Consider the following 20,399-nt stretch of genomic DNA (forward strand, 5'->3'; position numbering starts at 1 on the left):
GGCCCTGGGGCAATGCAAGCTTTCCAAGAGGGAAATAAAGGACCAGATTTTTAAAGAAAGATCATTGGCAGCTGTGTGCTGGACCCCAGCCTCCTAGCCCAGTGATGCCAAGGTTTAGGGTCAGGATCAGGGAGGCCAGTTCGGAAGTGACTGCAGGCATCCTGGGGAGAGGAGGACCACACGTCAGTCAAGATGAGGGCAGGGAGGTTGGGGGAGGAGCTAGGCAGACCAGACAGGTAAGAATCACCGATTGGCCTAATGGAGAGGAACAGGCCTCTTGGAGACTGGAGGGTCACTGTGGGTGGAGCTGCCACACGCGTGGCCGGTGGCTGAAATCTGGTGGAGATGAATGTGGGGAGGCAGCCATGCTCCCTGCAGCTCAGCTCAGCAAGAAGGCTGGCAGCCCTGGGGGGTAGCATGTCCACTGGGGCAGGAGGTGTCTGGGCCGGGCCTGGCAGCAAGGTCAGTGTCAGCAACAGGGTCAGCCTTGGGGCTGAGCTCATGACCAGGATTCTGTTCAGCACATTTAAAATAGGAGAAGGGAAGATCACAGGGTTATGGGTCCCGAGTCAGAGACTCCTGGCCAATCCCCCCTCACCCCCACCCCAAACATGAAGAACTGATCGGTAAAGTCTCCTTGAGGACTGAGGTCAGGTTTGGTGGCCTTCTAATCCTCACAGCCTGAATGCCTGCCTGTGGTTCATTTGGGGTCTGAGAACGTTGGGGGTGGGGGGGATGAAATCATGACTTGGGATGTCTCCCTCACTGCCACACTCTTACCTGAACCTTCTGGGCCTGGCCCCAATGTTCTACTCCATCCCAGCCTCTCAACCTACCCGCCTGGCCTGGAGCAGCCCAAAGATGAGAACTGACCCTAGATCAGTCTAAGTGCCTCCAGCTGCTGGTTCTGATTTTCCCCAGAATGGGCCAGGGGCTCTGATTGTCAGGCCTACAGAGGGGTCTTCAGGTTCCATGTTGCATGTGGGAAAACTGAGGTCAGGAGATAAAAGGAGAGTCACGCTGGGACCCATGCCGGGAGAGCCAACCCTAGCTCCGGGGCTCCCGTCAGCCAGCCGGGGTGGTTTACACAGTGTTTTAGCCCACTTAGGCTGCTATACCAAGTACCAAAGACTGGGTGGCTTATAAACTACAGACATGTATTTCTCTTGGTTCTGGAGGCTGGAAGGCCAAGATCAGGGTGCCAGCACAGTCGGGTTCCAGTGAAGGCCCTTTTCCATGTTAGAGATGGCTGACTCATTGTGCCCTCACACAATACAAGGGGCAAGGAAGCTCTTGTATAACCACTTCCCAAAGGCCCCATTTCCTAATACCATCACCCTGGGAATTAGAAATTCCATATATGAATTGGGGGTGGGGGACACAAACATTCAGACCATAGTGCATAGTAATTTAGTACACCAACTCGCCCAGTTTAGAGGTATAATGAGGGAGGTGGGCGGCAGCCCTGGGGTCCCCACAGGAGGATCCATCCTCTGGGAAGGGCTTGTAGAGGGCAGCTGAGGGCCTGGAGGACGTTGGCCAGCTGGGTCTGATGGGGTGAAACACCCTCACGCAGGGACCTGTTCTACGAAAATTTCTGTTGACACGGAGTTTAGATTTTAATGGGGGAGATAAAATAAAGCAAGTAAAACACAGAATATGTCAGTTGTAATAAGTGCTGTGTGGAAAAATAAAACGTGGGAGGGATCTGGGCAGTATGGGTGGGGGGAGTGCCGTTTTGAGTGGGGTGGCCAAGAAAGCTTCACTGAAAAGTTGACATTTGAGCCGACACTTGAAGGAGGTGAGGAAAGGGGACTTGAGGATGTCTGGGGGAAGAAGTTTCTGAGCGTGGGAACAGCACTGCCAAGGCCCTGAGGTAGAAGCATGTGAGCCCTGTTCCACAAGGAGGTCAGGACTGGAATGGTGGGACCAAAGTGGCAAGGGCTTGGGGGTGGAAGAATCACAGAGGTTGAGCAGTCAGAGACACAGAAAACGAGTTAACAGGCTAAGGGCAGAGGTGGGCAAGTTCAGGGGTCCCTGGAGTTGCCCTCCTACCCAGGAAGGGCTGGCTAGGCCCCATCTGCCAGCTCCCCAGGCCCATGGGGCCTCCCCTGGCGCCCCTGAGGAAAGAGCTGGCTCTCAGGAGCTCTGCTGAGGCCTGTGGAAAGGCACCCAGGGGCGGTGAGGAGGGGTGCGGCACCTCCCCAGCATGCTGGGCCTGCGTGGCTGCCACCCCCATTCTTCCTCAGCCCCACCGGCGAGGAAGAAGTGGGATTTGTCTGCCCATATTCACAGCTATGGAGGTGATCCAGGTTGAAAGAAAATCAATAAGATGTGTCCATTTATGTGGCACAAAGGAAGAAAGGTCTGCAGACAGAAATAGGCCGGGATTCACATGCAGGTGACTTAATAAGACTTTTCCCCAGTTTGAAGAGGACGGTAATTTAGATTTGCCTTTGAACGTCTCCTTTTTTGTGCCTCAATAACTCTCAGGATCAGCCTGCTTAGGAAGCAAGGGAAAGGAGATTGGCCGCCTTCTTAGAAGACAGGCCCGTTTGGGAAGGCCGCTTGCTCGGAGAAGTTCAAACACCGGCCTTGAGAAAAGATGAAAGTGCCTTGTCAGCACATCCTCGGCCCATTGATCATGATTGAGGCCTGGGCCTGGTGCATTTGGGCTGGAGCAGGACAATGAGAACAAGGCCAGGCTGCTAGGAGGCCTCCTCTGAGCCACGGTGGTGTAAGAGATGCTCATTACCAGCATCAGGCTTAGTGGCCAGGTGGGGGCAAGAGGCAGATAAGCCCTGACTGCAGAGTGGAGGCCCCACAGGCCCTACAGGCTACCACCCAACCTTGGCCCAGGAGGCAGACCAGCTCCTACCTTGGGCTGTCGCTTCCCGGCTTCTGGCAGGCAGGACTCAGTCCTCCTCTCCTGCCCGAGCTTGGTCCATAGGCAGACTCAGTTTAGCCCAAAAGAAGTCTGGAATGCCTGCAGGAAATGGGGAAGAGCTGAGGCTAGGCCCCTTGGGGCTCTGCTGAGGAGGACACAGCAGCAGCCACCACCAAGACTGGGCTTTGCCTGCCCAGCAGGCCTGTGGGCAGGGCTGGGGTCATGCTTCCTTAGCCGGCTCTCCTCACCTGGGCTGTTCACATCAGGGATAGCTGGGGTCCCGGGATTTTGAGAAGCTGGGTGGGTCACAGCTGCAGAAGGGGGCCTCAGAGCAGGTTTTCTTCCCCTCTTCCCAGACCTAGTTCCCTTCTCCCCCTGAAACCCTGTCCTCAATGCCTCCACAGTGCCTTGTGCTTCCCCGGGGTAGACGTTGCCACACTGTGTGGATGTTTGTCCCATCCTGACTGCAAGCTCCTCTGGGTAAAGGCTGCACCCATGCACAACATGGTGCCTGGCATGGAGCAGGAAAAGGAGATATCTGCCCCTCTGCGTGACCAACAGGATAAAGGGCAGGGCCAGGAGGGGCCCCAAGTTCAGTGCAGTCCTGATCCACCTAAGGCTGTGCATAGGGAGGTCAGCAGCAGACCCAGCTCATAATGCTGGTCTTTAGCCCCAGCCCGTGGTCTTCTATCTCAGTATTCTGGGCCCCCTCAGGATCCAGCAAGGCTGTGGGAGGGACAGAAGCTGGAGTCGGGGGACTTTATCCCAACGCCTGGTTTGCATTTGGCCCCAAGAAAGTCTGTCTTAGTTTGGGCTGCTGTCGTAGAATACCATAGACTGGGTGTCTTAGAAGCAACAAAAATGTATTTATCACAGTTCTGGAGGCTGGAAGTTCTAGGTCAGGGTGCCAGCATGTTTGGCATGCTGGCATGAAAGAGCCTTCTTTCAGATTGCAAACTGCCAACTTCTAGCTGTCTTCACAATGCAGAGAGCCGAGAGGAAGCTAGGTCTCTCTCTCTTCATCCAGAGCCTGGGGACCCGGGCTAGGGATAAGGAAGGGGCACTGGGCTTGTCTGAACTGAGAGTCGGGGTTCTGTCTCATTCCCAAGCTTCTCTGGCTTCCCTGCACTTGCACACTGCTGTCTCTACTGGAAGGCTCTGTTCTTTCCTCCACCTGGTGACTTTCTACTGAAGCTCATTGGCACCTAGCTGCTCGGGAAGCCCCCAGATGGACTTCTCTGATCCCCCTGTCAAATGCTCACACCTTTTACACCGTGATGGACTAGTTCTGCTGCTTGGATCTCCCATTGGGCTGGAAGCATCCCAAGAGCAGACAGAATCTGGTTCTGGGTCAGCCTTGGAGCAGAGCAGAGGTGCTAGTGAGGACTCGGCAGATGAGAGAGAGCTTCGTAGGGGCAGGTTGGGGTGGGGGTGTGATGCAGAAAAGCAGTGTGTACCAGGGGAGTAGAGGAACACTGAGTCCCTGGAACTTCCATGACCCCTGCACTAACAGTCTTCATGTGCTAGTTCCTCCCTGCAGGGGGCAACACCAAACAGATTTTGGGCAACCCGGCCAAGGGGAACAGGAAGGGATAGGTGCTGCCCCCTGGCTTCCTGGGAAGCCCAAGCAGGGGCCAATAGAGCAAGTGGTGTATTTGGCCCAGAAGCCCAGGGAGGCCCAGGAAGGCCCTGCAGGAGACTTCAGACAGGAAGAGGCTACAGAGATTGGGAGAGAAGAGTGCCCTGTCTGGAGACGGGGTTCCTCATGGCCTGGGAATTTGGAATCTGGAACAAGAGGGTCCCTTGAGAGACGGAAATGCCCACATGACAGGTAAAAGAGGACTAGAGAGGATTCCTGGACTGGTGGGACAGGCCACGGTGAGGCTGAGCTGGGGGAACTGGTCCAGCAAAGGGAGGGGTCATGCCTGGGAGTGGCAGGAGGCTCGCTAGGTTCTGGAAGGGAGGCTGCTGGGAGTGCTGGGATCCTGCAGTGGCTGCGGCCAAGATGTGGGCAGGCGCCTGGCCTGCCGCCCACTGAGCTGCCCCAGGACACTTGTCAGCCTCTCTGTACTCCTGCAGGTCCCGGATCGGAGTGGGGAACATCACTGTGACCCTCAGGCAGGCAGCCCTGGGGCGTCCCTGGGTCCACTTGGCTGGCTTCAGCTGCAGCTCAGGAACCATCTTCCTCCCTAAACCTTGGGCTTCTCTGTGCAATCCTTGGGGGCAGCTGTCACTTCCTGCCCACCCTGGACGGCCCAGGCCAGGGCCCAGGCTTTGCCTCTTTGTGGAGGGGCTTCAGCGTCTCAGCCATCAGGGGCAGATCCCCAGAGCCCCTCGGGGTGGGCAGATGAAAGGCGCTGCCCCTCCTTCCCCAGCCTCCTGGCCAGTCACTTCCCCTCTCCTCTCCTCAGCAGAACTGTAAGAATTATTATTTTTTAAATCCTCATTGGAATGCTAATTTTGATTTTGAGTGTCTGTCATGGGCTCTTTGAAGTTTTTCAGACAAAATAAGTATCTCCTTAACAGAGGGGATTAGCGCCTACTTGTTTAGAATCCTCTGACTGAGAGTGACAACCAATTTCAGAACCTGTGGGCTTTAGGAAGGCTGCAGGAAGAGGGGCCGCCTCCCTCCCTGGTGGTCAGCTTCCCATAAATGGCTTAATGGGGTTAGAGTTTAACCCCTCAAACAGGGATCAGAGCCCCCAGCTTGAAAGCCAATGAACAGTGAGGCAGATCTTGCTATTTAAATCCAGCAGGACTTGGTTAGAACTCTTTTATTCTCTGGAGTTTAAAGAAAACAAACCCACTTCCCTTGCAGGATGTAGGGCCTGCTCCAGCCAGCGGGCCCCCAGCTTCCTCCCCCAAATGCAGGCCTTCCAGCCACAGGTAATTCACCGCCCAGGCTCAGCTCAGGCTGGGGTGCTCCTGGCTTTATGATTCTGTTCAATTCGAGAGCACTAATGGGGCAATTTGTAAAGAAAGAAATATAATGAGTTATCACAAAGCTCAGCAAGGACTCGACAAACTGGGCACTTCCCATCCATCAAGCATCCCAGCGTGGTTGCAGACCAGCCGGGCCAGAAATCTTGGGCCGCCGGGAATCTAGCCTCACTTAGTACTGCTGCAGTTACCTTCCCCTTCGCTGGGCCCCGGATCATGGCCCTGAAAGGCCAGCTGGCTGGAGACGATGGTGTGGGGTCCGTGGAAGTAAAAGGGGGAATACTTAAGGATTTATTTGCTGAAGCAAATTATCATGCAGGCCAGCCTTAGAAAGAGCACCAAACCATGTGACAGCCTGTGGGGCCCTGTGTGGGCTGCAACGTTGTTCCAGGACCCCCACCGCCAGCCCGCGCCTAGGAGCTGAGGCTATGCCTTGGTCTGTCATTAAGCCTGAGGTCATGGATGGTGTTGGACGGTCATAGAAAGCCAAACTGCCCCCAGCCTGCACCTGTGGGTGGACCGTGGGACCTCTTCTGCAGAGAACAGGGGAGTGACATGCTGTGTCTATTTGCTGAGATGATGAGGCATGAACTTGAATTACAGACCCCTAGACCCTCCTGCTCTTCTTTCAGATGTGCAAAATGAGGTCCACAGAGGGGAACTGAAGGGCCAGAGTACTCACAGTAGGCAATTTGTCACCTGTATACATGATGGTCTAGGAGAGTGTCACGGCGTGTGGCTCGGGGCCATGGGAAGGGTGGGCCCAGAGCCATAGTCCTGGAGGCATGGAGTGAGGCCTCTGGGCTCCACTCAGCCCGGCCTGCTCACCCTGCACGCTGGGATGCCTGAAGTGGCCCTCACCCCTCCCCGGCCACCCACTACCCCACTACTTCAGGCCTGGGGACCCTGGAGGACAGAGATCTTGGCCAGCTTGGGAAGGAGGGCTGGTCCGTGCAGAGGGGTTTTCTGGGCTAACGTGCCCCTTTGCCCTCTCTCCTGTCCCCCATGTATCTGCTGCCTGTGCAGCTAGCCTGGACCCTGGGGATCTGCCCCTGCAGGTGCCTCAGAAGGCCCTTTCAGAGCTGCAAGTCACAGGAAGGCCCCATCACCCACAGATGGGACAGGTAGAGGTCTGACCACTGTAAGGCCTGCTTGCTCCTGAACAGAGTGATATGGTCCAGACTGGTCCTCAGCGAGGTTCTGGGTAGCCTTCTTCTACCCACTCAGATCCTGCCCCCTTTCCTTCTACTCTTGTGAGCAACCTGGAGGTGCCCCAAGCCCAGGAGAAGTCAACCTGCAGCCTCACAACAGGCAGGTTCCACAGAGAGGGCAATAGTCCTCTTCCTCATAAGGATGATAAATAAAAATAACTACCACGGTTAGTGCTTACTGTGTGTGTTAGGCGTGATTCTGAACACAGTAATTAAGTCACTAAACCTTATTAACGGCGCTATGATAAAATACTATTGCTACTATTCCCGTTTTGCAAATTGGAAAACTGAGGCATGGAGAGGCTAAATAACTTGTTCAAGTTCACCCGGCTAGTGAATGACAGAATAAGAGTTCAAGTACAGCCAACCTGGCTCCAGAGTCAGAGCTTTAGTGACCATCAGTCCCGGAGCCAACAGAGGCCTAAGACCCACCCTTGGCACCCGCCATAAGGCCAGGTTGAATGGCCAGGGGCTGAGATTTCCCTGTGCTATGAGGGAGGAAGCACAAGGAGAGGGCAGTGGAGGCAGGGCACGGACTCAGGTTTGAGGAGACCCTAAAGAGCACGGAGCTGCTCCAATATACACCTGCCATGTGCCAACCACTGTGCCTGGCACTCCACCCACGGTATCTGATGACTGTCTCCCAGCCACCTGCAAGGTAGGAATTACTGTTTTCATTTAGCTGAGCTATTCAGAAAGGTTAAGTAACTTATCCATGGTCACACAGCTCACAAAGAGCATACCTGGGTTTCAAACCCAGGTCCATCTGGTTTCCAAGCTGGGTCCCCTGGCCCTTGCATGCGAGAGGGGACTGGGGTGGGGATGGAGGCAGAGTGGGCTGGAAGGCAAGAACTGAGAGTGACGAACCTGGGGGAGTGTCGCCGGCCATTCTGCAGCTCACCAGCGCTGGGCACACTGGGAAGTCTCACCTAGAGCCAGAGAGCTTTGGGTCAGACTGGCTCAGGGCCAGAGGGGGGTTCTTGAGAATGCTCACATTCTAGGCTGCCGGCACACGGAGGGCTGCAGGCGCTGACCCCAACTCCTGAGTCTGTGCTCCAAGCTGCCTTTGGGGCAATGGGAGTTGAACTCTTGCTCCCCCCATTCCCCACAGACTGGACAGGAAAGGGGAGGAGGCCAAAGCCCCTTGCCCTGCTCCCTCCCAGGCTCTCTCACCCCCAGGGGCTCCATCGCTGTTTCAGCTTCCCCTGCCCCCCTGTCCTTTGTGTGTCCACACCTCCTGGGTCACCAATCCCCGTCCTGGGTTCCCACGTCCTGGGAGCGGAAGGGTTACGGCTTCTGCCGCTGAGTGGAGGCTGCTGTTCCCCAGCGTTAAGCAGCTTTAGTGTCTCCTACCCCAGCCCTGATTTAAAATTCATAAATGCTAATCCTTCATAATTTACGGTTTAAAAGCAGCCCCACTCCCAGGCCCCGTGGCTACAGCTCTGTCAGAGTAATTATGCCGCCAAGCTGAAATTGGACTACTAACTGAGATATTAAACAGGGGGGGAAATCCTCGCGCTGGCAGCCGACCCAATTATTCCAAATAAGCAAACAGATTAGTGAGTAATTTTCCAGTTAAATTTGGTGATTGGTGCCAGAATTGTATGTTAAATATTCAGAAGTAAATAGATTAAAGATGAAATGTGCCCCCCCTCCCTTTTTCTGGGCTTAATTTACTGTGTATATTAAAACTTTTTCATGAGGAGAAAAAAAGTAAAAATGATAATTAAAAAAAACAAATAAACCCCTCTGGGCCTCCCCAGTGCAGTTTGGCAGAGGCCAGAGCAGGGCCCAGGCCTCTCCAGCCTCCTTGACTTCCCAGCCCTCCTGGGCAGGGCCAACCACGTCCCCTAAGCCCAAACGCCAGCCCTCCCCAGGGAAGGGGAATGTAGGACCCTGGGCATCTGGGTGGGCTAGGAACCTCCCAGCTCCATATGCTGGGCTTGTATTTCTTACAAAGAGAAATCCCAAATCTATTAGTCCTAAAGTCAGACCATGCTGAGAAAACCCAGATAGAAGTGGCAGAGAGAGAGGTGGTCATGGGCATGTGGGCCCCAGGGGTGCCCGGCTCCTGCAGGCACACAGCACTCTCTGCTCTTAGGTCCCAGTGCCCGGAACTGGGACCCTGACGAGCGTGATCCAACAACAGTATGCTTCCCTGGCCTGTGTGTAGAAGCTGGTCTGCCATCCTGGAGATGGGGGGTGCGGGGGGAGGTTCTCAGCCATGGTACCCTCTTGCCCATAGCACACAGATGGTGCCCACCCCCCACTGCCCCTTAGCCTCCTACACTCCTCCCTGGCAGCTTGGACTCTCACTTCTCCACCTCCTCTTTTGATTCTCTGCAGCAGCCCAGCCACAGATGTATGTCCAACAGGGAGTCATCTCCCCAAAAAAGCAAATGTAGAAATGGAGGCCCAGAGAGGGCAATGGATTGTCCCAAGGCACCCAGCAATTCAGGGATAGAAATGCATCTAGAAGAGGGCTCTTGGGGCGCCAGGGTAGCCCAGTCAGTTAAGCGTCCGACTTCGGCTCAGGTCATGATCTTGCGGTTCTTGATTTTGAGCCCTGCATTGGGCTCTGTGCTGACAGCTTGGAGCCTGGAGCCTGCTTTGGATTCTGTGTCTCCCTCTCTCTCTGCCCCTCTCCCATTCACATGCTGTCTTTCTCTCTCTCTCTCAAAATAAAAATAAATAAACATTAAAAAAATTTTAGAAGAGGGTTCTTTGGCCGCTTAGTCTGGACTCTCTCTGCCGCCCCCTAGAGGACCCAGCTTAAGGCACAGGCTCACCTGGGCAGGTACATAGGAGCTGCACAGGGATAGGTGGAGAACAGAGAAGGAAACTTTGCACCAGGCCAGGAGTGAGCTGGCTGGGTCTGTGGAAAGGGCGTAGGGTAGAGGGGGAGAAGATCATGGGCCCATCCTGGGACAGTCAAGCAGGGGGAGCTGGAAGAATGTGCCTGGGAGAAGGGTCTGCATGTGGGAGGGGCAGGTAAAGCGTGTAGGCCCTGGGAGGGGAGGGCAGTCTTGGGATTAGGGCCTTCCTGTCTAGTTCCCCTCACCCCTGCCCCTCAGCATACCAGTTCCAGGTGTGGGACCAACCTGAGGCACAGCCTCCTCCAGGGCAGGCCTCTTTTCCTCCCTTTCACTCAGGGATCCCCTTCCATTAGGTTCCAACTCCTGAACCAAGAGGATAGCTGGGGGAAGCTGGGGAATCCCAGAGGCCATGTCACCTTCTCCAGAGTCCCCCTTCCCTTGTTCTGTCAGAGGAATCTGGCCCAAGGGATGCTGAGAAGATGCCCTGTCCCCTTGGGTTGAAGGGAGCCCCCCGCCCCTTTCTCTCCTTCAGCCTCTTAGAGGCACACACCAGAGGGCAATGGGGCTGAGGTGTGGTGGGCATGCAAACACCTCTCCCCAACACAACATACGGAGGCTGTAATCATAGGAGGGCCTGGCCCAGGCCACCGAGATAACACCCCAGATAAACACAGGACAGGCAGGCAGGTCTCTGGGCTCATGTCCAGGCAGAGGAAGATGGTGCAGGGACCCAGGACATGATTCGTCCCATCCATGGGATCTGCCTGGCTCAGGCTTCTCTGACCCCACTAGGCTCTCAGGGCAAATTAGAACCCCCAAGAATCTTGCACAAAATACATGCAACTCCCCACCCTGCCTCCACCATATGGAATCCCCTAAGGGTTATTAACCAACCTACCTAATGAAATTTCTGCTCCTAAACCAATGATTTGCAACTCTTAAAAAGTAACTGAACGCTTTCTTCAAACAAAGTCTTTGTACAAACAAGCCTATTATGCAAAGCAGATAACAACAGAGCTTGGGTTAAATATCTTCATTTGCCACTCCCTACCCCCCACATTCTGAGTTCTCTCCGGGGAACCCCTAGAATTCCACCAGAGGGCAGCCAACCAGGCACAGGAAGCTGAGCCTCTAGTTTGTGGTTCCTGGGTACTCCTTCTGAGGGGGCCCCCATCAGGGGGTACAGCGGCTGTTTCCCCCCGGATGGTCAGGGACTGACAACAGAGCCAAGTTCCTCCAGATGCTGCTGAGGACAGCTGCTGTGGCCAGGAGGGCTGGTCCAGCCCGTGGTCAGCAGGAGTCCCACGCAGAAAGTCCACCACCCACTCTTCTGAGAGTTCCCGGATGGAGGGGCCAGTTAGAACTAGAGAGTGAGTGGGTGGGTCCTGGCCCGAGGTCCTTACCCTTGTGCAGGTCACTTCTTGTGCAGGTAGACTCCCCCCTTTGGGGACATTGTAACAAAGTCCTTCCCTCTCAGACCTTCAGGGAAGATGGGAGGAAGGACCTGGATCATTATCTTCCCATTCTGGGCTCTAACCAGCATCCCAGGGATCCAGGGTGTACAGACATCTCTAGTCTTTATCTAGGAAAGAAAGGGTGGGGGAAGGAAGAAAGGCCCCTAAAAAGAAAAAAAAGCACACAGCACTTACGGAGCATTTCCTGTGCGTGGCCAGCATGGGGAAGTGACCGTGTTATTTAATTGTCAGCCCTCTCATTTCGGGTGCACCCAGGTCAGCCCGATGGCCTCTGTTGACTGAGAAGAAAAAGCCCTGACTTCCTTCCACAAGTGCCTGGCCCAACAGAGTCAGGGCTGTCCCAGCCCTCGTAGGACACTGAGCCACAGCTTGTTTTACAGACTGTCTTTTCCCTCACTGGGTTGGAGTTGCCGTAGTAACCAGCCCCCCGCCCCCCCAGTCGTGCCTTCTCACTGGTCTGCTCTGGATTTGGTATGAACATTATTTTACATGAAAAGCTAAAGATTATCTCTTTACTAACCTCAGGTAATTTGTTACCGTCGTTGCTGTTTTAACTGTTTCAGACTTAAGACTTTGCAAAGTCACCCAACCCTGTTTTCTGTATTAAAACAAAAAAGAAAAACCAACTGAATCAGAACACAGTTTATGAATAGAGCTAACAAGTGGCTGCTGGACCAGCTGCAGGGATTCTGGGGCTGCTGATGGGTTTATGTGTTCAGAAGTCCCAGCCCTTTACTATATGATTAAGGTGAGCCTGAGTCCCCCTGCCCCCGCCCCGGGTTTGGGTGGAAGACCCTGCGTGGTCACAGGTCTGAGCCACTTGCAAGACCTCTGGGGGACATTTTTCCTACATTGGGACACTCTTGCTACCTGGGTAGTTTTGGTTGTCAGTGAGCCCACTGCCAGCCCCTGAAACACACAGAGAGGGATGCACAAACACGCGTCTCATACACACACATGTATGTTCCTATGGATACATATGGACACTCCCACAAGCACACACACACACACACACACACACACACACACACACACCGGGCATCCTCCTTGGCCCATGAGAGTCAGGGCTCCACGGTGTGGCGTGCCAGCACACTGGCTCTCCAGGGGAAAGCGGGCCCTAATGTGTAGTGTTTGCCAATTTCCTTGATGTAAATACTTCCACTGTGGCAGATTTTAAGCTCCCAGTAGTTTAAGAACTGACTTGCAAAATTCCTGAATATTAAACAAATTGGCTCTTGCTGACAAAACCAAACCATCATCTCAGGACCATGTGTCTTCCATCCCAGGCCTGGTGGCTGCAGGGGTGACCTGATGAGGTGGTCTGAGCCTGAGGAACAAGAGAGGGTCTTGGCTTGGAGCAGGTGAGTCATTGAGCTCCGAGTGTGTGACAGAAGGACCCCAGGTAGGCTCAGAGGGTGGGAGCTACAGGCAGGCGGGTTGTGGTGCTATGCTGACGAATGACATCACAGCTACCTCAGAGGGCAGTGAGGTCTCTGTTCCTGGAGGTATAGAAGGAGGGCCAGAGGACCATGCAGCTGGGACACAGAGAGACACCAGGTCACTTCCTTTTCCTGCCTCAGCAGAGGCCCACACTCAGTCCTTTTGTCCTGTGTCACACCACAAAGTAATGAGGGCTTGTGTTGTTCTTGCTCCGCCTTCTGGAACTAGGAAACCCAATTCTCATGGATGGGAGACAGGACTGCCTGAGCCTGGCCTCATGTGACACGAGGGACCACTCAATATGTTCAGTGGGCTTGGCTGAGAGCCAGGCCCCGTCCTCTGTTTTCTGGCTTCTGTTCACATAACTTGCTGGCCTGGTGGGAGGGGAGTGGGCATCCTTGGGCTGGAGCAACCTGGCTCTGTCTGCCCTGAGTTCTCTACAGGGCCCACGCTCCCCTGAAGTCACCTTCTGGGATGATCTTCCATTGCCCCAGGAGGCAAGTTCTCATGTGTGGGTGTGTGTGTGTTGATAAGTATAGGAGCTCGTGCATGGGTGTGAGGAAAAATAATTTAAAAAAATAGAAAAATAACACCTGCCATCTTATTTTGCATTTATTTTAACAAACAAGGCAGAATAGAACAGTGATTATGAAGACAGACCCTGGAGCCAGATGACCAGGGGTTAGAAGCCTGCTTCTTCCATTTACTGGCTGTGTGGTCTGGCACAAGTTCTTAATCTCTCTGTGCCTCAGTTTCTTGCAAGATGGACCCATCTTATGAGGTGTGCTGAAAACTGGATGAGTTGATGCCCGTAAGCCCTAGGGTGGCGTCTGGCACACAGCAAGTACAATACAAGTGGTCGTTATTATTACAGTTCTTCTTATTGTCCAATAGCCCATTCAATGTCAAACACTCTACTAAGCAACTTTTTCTTAATTTCACTTAATCCTCATAACCGTACCATGAAGTTGGTGTATTACTATCCTTTTATAGATGAAGGGTCCGAAGTTCAGGGAGGTTAAGTAACTTGCCCAACTTCCCAAAAGGAATAAGCAGCAGAGCCAGACCTCCAACTCTTAACTCCTAGGGGCACCTTGGTGAAGGTCCTCATGGTAATGGAAGCCACAGGCAGGCACGATCGTCTTTGTCAACAAACAAATCCACAGAAACTGAGCCATAAAGAACTCTCCAGAAATCTGCAGTAAGTAACACTGATATATCTGCCTTTTGATCACCCCCCACGGTGACCACACCAGGAAGATGAAGCCAGAACAGAAGGTGGGATGGTCAGGAGAGGGTCTGCCTTGTTTCATACCCCATGTGCCTCATCTGTCATCCCTGTGCAAACTTAAAAAGCCCTTTGCCACCTGACAACGCAGGCAGGGTGTATTTGGGATGTGACCTATCCCTGTGTGAGGGATGGACAAGAGACCCCCCACCCTGACCACCACCATAGAGTTAAATGCGAGACTCTTCTTGACCCTGGCTGACGAGGGCGGGCAGGGATGACTGCCACTTTGCCTTGCCCAAGAAGCCATGGGATGCATACCTGGCCTTCCCCGGTTCTGTGTCCAGAACACGGCCAGGGTGAGGGCCAATTCGGAATAGGGCCCTCTTTTGCCCCTGGAGTGGAGGGAGGCAACAAGGGGGCCCTACCCAGGGCACTAGGGGTAGAAGAAGGCTGAGAATTCACCCCAGGAGGTTTGGAAGCTGGACTGTGCTCCAGGCCCTTGGCACATGCTCCATTGTCCCCTCGGGCTTCACATACAAAACACAAACTCAAAATTCTGAGAATTTCAAGATGGCAACGATAGAGCATTAAACCCTAAGCACAGGGCCTTTCTGAATATGGGCCACCACCTCTAGGCCACAGCCCTTTGTTCAACAGCTGGGTCCCACAGATCTGCACCCAAATGCTTCCTCTTCACCAGGCCCCTGCTTGGTCATTGCCCCCCTGACTGGTTGGAAGAGCCCCCATCCACCTTCGGGAGAAAGCATTGCTCACTGCCCTCTGTGACAAGTGCCAGCTTCCTCCCCAGTTTGTCTGCCACCTCCTGTCTCCATGCCCCGGGCCCTAGTTGTGCCAATTAACACACACACTCGGCTGCTCCTTTTTGCCTATCCTCTGGCCGTGCTGACATTTGCTCAGTGCTCTTTCTCAGTGCCACCTATAAGCTCCTAGTCAAATCTTACAAGTTCATCTGGTTGTCACCAGATGTCATGAAGCCTTCCCTGATCTCTAGGAAGAGGAAAGGTTTCTTTTCTTTCCTATCACTGTCCCTTATTTTGTTATAATCTATTATTACACTTACTATGTTCCCTCATTCGTTCAATATGTATTTATTGAGCACCTATTATATTTAGTCACTGCCTGGTTGATACTCTGTTAATCCAACTCTCTCCCTTGAGGGATAACCAGCCCCCGGAGGTCACTGTCTGAGTTCTATTCATCTTTGTATCTTCAGATACTGGAAGCAAGTCATAAATATTTGTTGAGTTAAAGAAGGAAGGAAGGAAGGAAGGAAGGAAGGAAGGGGATAGATTAGGGGGGTGTGGAGGAGAGGTGCTGAGGCAGTAGCATTCACTCCAATGCTGAATTAGGTGGGAGAATAGTTTGGACTCAGTAAGGTGAGATGCAGGGTGGGAAGATTCCAGACTTGGGGGTGAGGTCCATTTTTTACCAACTACCCCCTGCCCTATTCCCATCAATGTATCCTTCTAAGCCGACAAAGAACCAGAGGTTCTCCCTCTCCACATCGCTTCCAAAGTTCTTTGGCCTTGGGAAATTATCAGGAAATGGGATGGGATATTTGGTTGTATCTTTGAAGGGTGTGTACTGAGTTTCTGATTATAATACTCAGTCCATTCTGTGGTTTTAGAAAACATACCATTATACAAAATACACACATATGTTCCACACCTACACATACTCACAAAAGGACATGTCACACACATGTGCACACACACATGCCACGAGCACTTGGCAGACCCACCACTCAAATATGCATTCAGGCACACACATAGCGGTGGGGCGAGGGATACGGCAGCTCCCATCACAGTCACCACCCAGAGTGACCACTCCCTCCTGCTTTTGCTGGGGCCCTACCTGTCCTGACCCCACTTGACCACACTCTGTTCCCATTGGGATTCCATGCAATTGACACCTCCATACCCTGACCCTCCAATCTCGCCCCTTGTCTTCATCTGACTCCTGCCGCACTTTGCACTCCCAGCAACCCCACCCTGACTTCACAGTCTTGACCCCACCTTGGCCTCATCCAATTCTGATTTTGTCCTGAGACCATGGCGGAGACCCTTGCACAGTACTTGCTGAGGGGACATCTTCAGTGCAGACCTTTCTCTGAAATGAATTGCGCTATAGGGGATCATGCGGGAAGCAGGCCTGGCCCCACTTTGATGCTCTTCCCCAACTCTAAATATGATCACGTTTTTCTCAGCTGCCTTACATTGTTTGCAAAAGGAGGCAGGATAAAAATTTAAATCTGTAAGTAACTATAGACACTTAAGTCTCCTCAATGGTTACCAAAAAAGAATCTTGTTTAAGTCTGCCTTCCCCCTGGCACCCTGCCCAAGACATCTTGAACCCCTCCCCTTCCTGCTAAGTCTCTGTGGGCCACATGACTGACCATGCTTCTGTGAAGGCTTTTTCTCCCATTTTCTCCGATCCTACAGTCCCCTACTTTCTTCCTGCCTCTTGTTGCTCCTCCTCACTCCCTTCTCTCTCCCCTTCCTCCACTGGCCTCCTAAATGCTGGTGTTCCCATGGTCTCGACCCAGTCCTCTTTCTCTCACTGAACAGACCTCCTTACAGTCCAGCTGGTGCTCGGCTTCCTCCCACTGTTGAATTTTACAGAGGCTGCCGCATCTCTGTCTCCAGCCCTGAGCTGCATCCTGACCCCTACAGCCAACAGATTCCGGACATCTAACCTTGGGTGTCACATGGTCAAAATGGAGCCCACCCCTTCTGGCCCAGGCTGCCCCTCCTCCTGTACTTAGCATCCCGGTGAATGGCACTATCGTTGCACAATTGTCTGGGAATTCTCCAGAAACCTGGCAACCTGCTAGATCCTCCACTTCTCTCTTTCTCTCTTCCCTCAAACTCAACAGTCACCAAAGCCTATTAATTTTACCTCTTGAATCTGATCCCCCTTCTCCACCACCATCTCTCAATTCTTACGTGAAGGAATGGAAGTGTTTCCTGTCTGTTTTTCCGGTCTCTATTCCACATCCCTTCATCCTGGAGCAATATTTCTAAGAAATCGGATCGTGTCTTCTAATTGCCTGAAACCTTCAATGGCTCCCCCACTACCTACAAAGTAAAGTGCACAGTCCTTACCAGACATCCCAGGCTCCTCGCAGTCTTGCCCCTGCCCACTGTTTCTTCTTCCTCTGCCTCCCCCGCCTCTGTAGCTCTGCCCCCAGCACCCCACTCCTCAGTGCCCACCCACCTGCAATGGGCCATCACTTCATGCCTCTAATGTATTGTGGTCAGATGCAGGCCCAAGGTGTTGGCTCTAAGTAGCAGTAGATGTGGGACAGGGGAGGGAGGAAGGGCCCCCTGTATACATCGTGCATTCACTCAGCAGTCATCCACTGAGCCTGTTCTGTTCCAGAGTGGTGCAAGTCCAAGGGCTGTGTACTGGAGGAGCTCACTGTTCCCTGGGGGACACGCAGAGTGACACGCAAGCACAGAATAAAGAGGAGCAATTGAAGATGTTGAATCAGAGTGTGATGAACTCCCGATATGCTTCAGGTGTGGGGTGTCGAACGCAGTGGGGAGGGCAAGAGTGGATTTGGGGAAGCCGGTGTGCAGCAACTATAATAGTCCAGGAGAGAAGTCGTGGCGCCTGCATGGGTAGGGGAGGCAGTGGGAATAGAGGGGTGCTCAGAAAGTGGAATGGGAAGAACTTTACAACTAATTGGCTGTGGGGTGCAAGAGAGGACTCTAGAATGACCTCAAGGTTTCTGCCTCAGGCAATGAGGGGATGATGGTACCATTCATAAAGTGAAAAATGTCATAGGGAGCAGATGTGGGCCCCAGCCCTCCCCTAGATCCTTAGATTTTATCATTGTTGTTGTTGTTACTGTTGTTTTAGTTAACAATCATGAGCACTCCTATAGCCAAGCAGATGCTAAGTGACTTACCTGCTTTATGTGATGATATTCTCACAATAAATCCCTCGAGGAGACAACTATTCTCCCCGTTCTGCAGATGGTGCTACTGAGGCTCAAGAAAGTTCAATGATTTGCTTACACTTACATAGTGCCAAATGAAGGAGCCAGGATGCCAGGCCAGGATTGTAACAATGGTATTCTATCAGCTGCCCAGATGGTAACACCTTCCTAGGGGTGCGAGGCTCTGTGGGGCTGCCTCCGTTCTCTGCTTCATGTTCAAGGGTGGAGATTGCTCCCTCCCCATGGCTCTGGAGTCCTGTAGCGTGGGGGGGGGGGGCTGGGGGGGGCAAGTAGCAGTGATGGGTGGGGGTAAGGATCCAGAGCTGGGGCAACAACTTGGCCTGTGGGCAGTGGTCTCACTTCTGCTCACACACATCAGAGCCAAGTGCTGTGCCCTCCCAGACCCCTTCTGCCCCTCCATTACCTGCCCTTCCACTTTGAGCTGGACCCCTAGGACCCCCCGGGGGGAGGTACTTCATGGGGCTTGCAGAGGCTAGATGGGTGAGCTGGCTTCTGCGAAGTAGCAAAGCGAGGCAGGCAGGGGGCGCCACAGACCCCTCCAGGGTGGTGGACAGGCTTGTGAGGTTGTACCTGATGAGCTCCCCTGAGCAACCAAGCACTGGAAAATCAATATCGTTTTCCACTTTCTGTGCTGGGCGACTCATTTTCATTATGTCTCAGGCTTCCTCTGTGCTGCTGGGGACTGAGACGGTTCTCTGGCCATGGTCCCAGCCCTAATCTCTGTACAGGCTGACAAGCTTAGTGAACACATGCTCTAGGACCCATGGTCCGTTTCACACTGCCTCAGAACCCCGGGGGCCATCCCCAGGCCTGCCACCCCTAGCTACACCCCTGCCCTTCTTAAACACGCACACACATTCCACCCTCGCTCATCACCCACATTTTTCAGATAGTGGAATGTATGATCACTGAAGCACCAACACTTAATCATTTTAATCCTTACGGATGAAAATCTTCCCAAATGTTTTCAAATCTCCCCTGATGTTGAAAAAAACCTGTATATTTATCTCTTTTTATTAAAATAATAAATATCTGTTATATACAAAGTTTGGCAACTATAGGCCATTATGAGGAAAAATTATTTCATTCGAGAGTCATTAATGAAGAAGAAAATGCATACAGGTGTGCACACATATGGGGTCTGGAAGGATTTGCAGGTATGCACCAAGAGGGGCAATGTGTTTATCACCCTCAAGTATCATCTCCTCAGAGAAGGAAGGGACTCTGATCTACGGTGCTCAGAAGCGTCTTGTCTACAGCAGGTGTAGACTTACAGAATGAACTGGCTAACGCACTTTCGCTAAAGGATACAGCCCCTCCTAGCCTGTCTCCAGGTTCTTCCCTTGCTCCAACTCAACAGAGAATCAGGAAGGAAACAAAGAGCTCTGAGTAAAATACACATCCTGACTCTTACTTTGAAGAGGGTTCCCACTCTCGTAGCCAGTCTATTCTTTCTTCTTTCACAAAGAATTCATAAAGTTTGGCTATCTGGTCCTCATGCTCCAAAGTTGATTTCCTGGCCGCCAAGATCACCAACAATTTGGAGCAGTAGGAGGAAGTGAGGATGCTCTGGACAGACACCCCGAGGGCGATAGCTACCGTGCACATCCAGCTGCAGGGCTCAGAAACCACAGGGCTGGGGCGTTCGGAGCAGGGGCTAACAGCCAGCCTCGGAGTGCGTCAATATATCACACTCCCAAACATAACGGAGACGTGGGCCATCTCAAGATGGAATCCCGACTAGAGCGCTGTCTTTAAGTAGACATCGGAGGCCTATGGTATTCGTGTGTTACTCCGTCCTCCCACGCAGCCCCCGCCCTAACTCTCCCTCACACTCTGCTCTACAGGCCCACACTGAACTGTTTTGAAGACGAGAGAGGAACACACTGTGCTCCAGTGGTTTAGGATGATCTGGAAGCACAGAGAGGCCCCTGGTCCCTCCGGCCAGAGTTATTTGGCTCTTTCCCACCCAACCTCGCCCCCCCCCCACCCCCACCCCCACCCCTACCCCCCGAAGAGTGGATTCTGCTGCACCAGAAGCAGATCAGCCTCTGCAACAATGATTAATTGACCCTAGCAGTTTAAGAATGCTTATTTGCACACAGTTATGAAGTGTCACAATATGTCTCAAATGCAAGCGGCTTCCATTAGAAGCGGAACGGCAGAGCGGGAAGCGCGAGCAATATTTCCTTAAAAGTTCATCGTAGGCAATGGGGTAGTGTGCGAAGCTAAACAAATCCAGGCAATAATGGAAATGTAGCATGAAATTACTTCTGTAAACAACAACCATTCATTATTTGAACATTTTTCATAAGCGAGCAGGCAGGGAGAGGGGCAGGGGCTGTGGGTAGGAGGGGAGGGGGCTGCAGCAGGCAGGGCCCGTACACCCACTGGAGTTTCCGGGCGGAGCTTTC

At 53.0% G+C, this 20,399-nt stretch overlaps 1 long non-coding RNA gene across 1 annotated transcript in view; it reads left to right on the forward strand.

Moving 5' to 3' along the window:
- Positions 1-18,220, forward strand: part of LOC109271104 (uncharacterized) — a 32,645-nt gene extending 14,425 nt beyond the window's left edge. Inside the window, exons 3-4 of the long non-coding RNA XR_002081823.2 lie at positions 13,857-13,970; positions 17,403-18,220. This is a non-coding gene — a long non-coding RNA (uncharacterized LOC109271104). The remainder of the gene's footprint in view (positions 1-13,856; positions 13,971-17,402) is intronic.
- The last annotated feature ends 2,179 nt before the right edge of the window (positions 18,221-20,399 follow it).

This window comes from Panthera pardus, unplaced genomic scaffold (assembly GCF_024362965.1).
Source record: "Panthera pardus isolate Hobbes unplaced genomic scaffold, ASM2436296v1 HiC_scaffold_12, whole genome shotgun sequence".
NCBI lineage: Eukaryota > Metazoa > Chordata > Mammalia > Carnivora > Felidae > Panthera > Panthera pardus.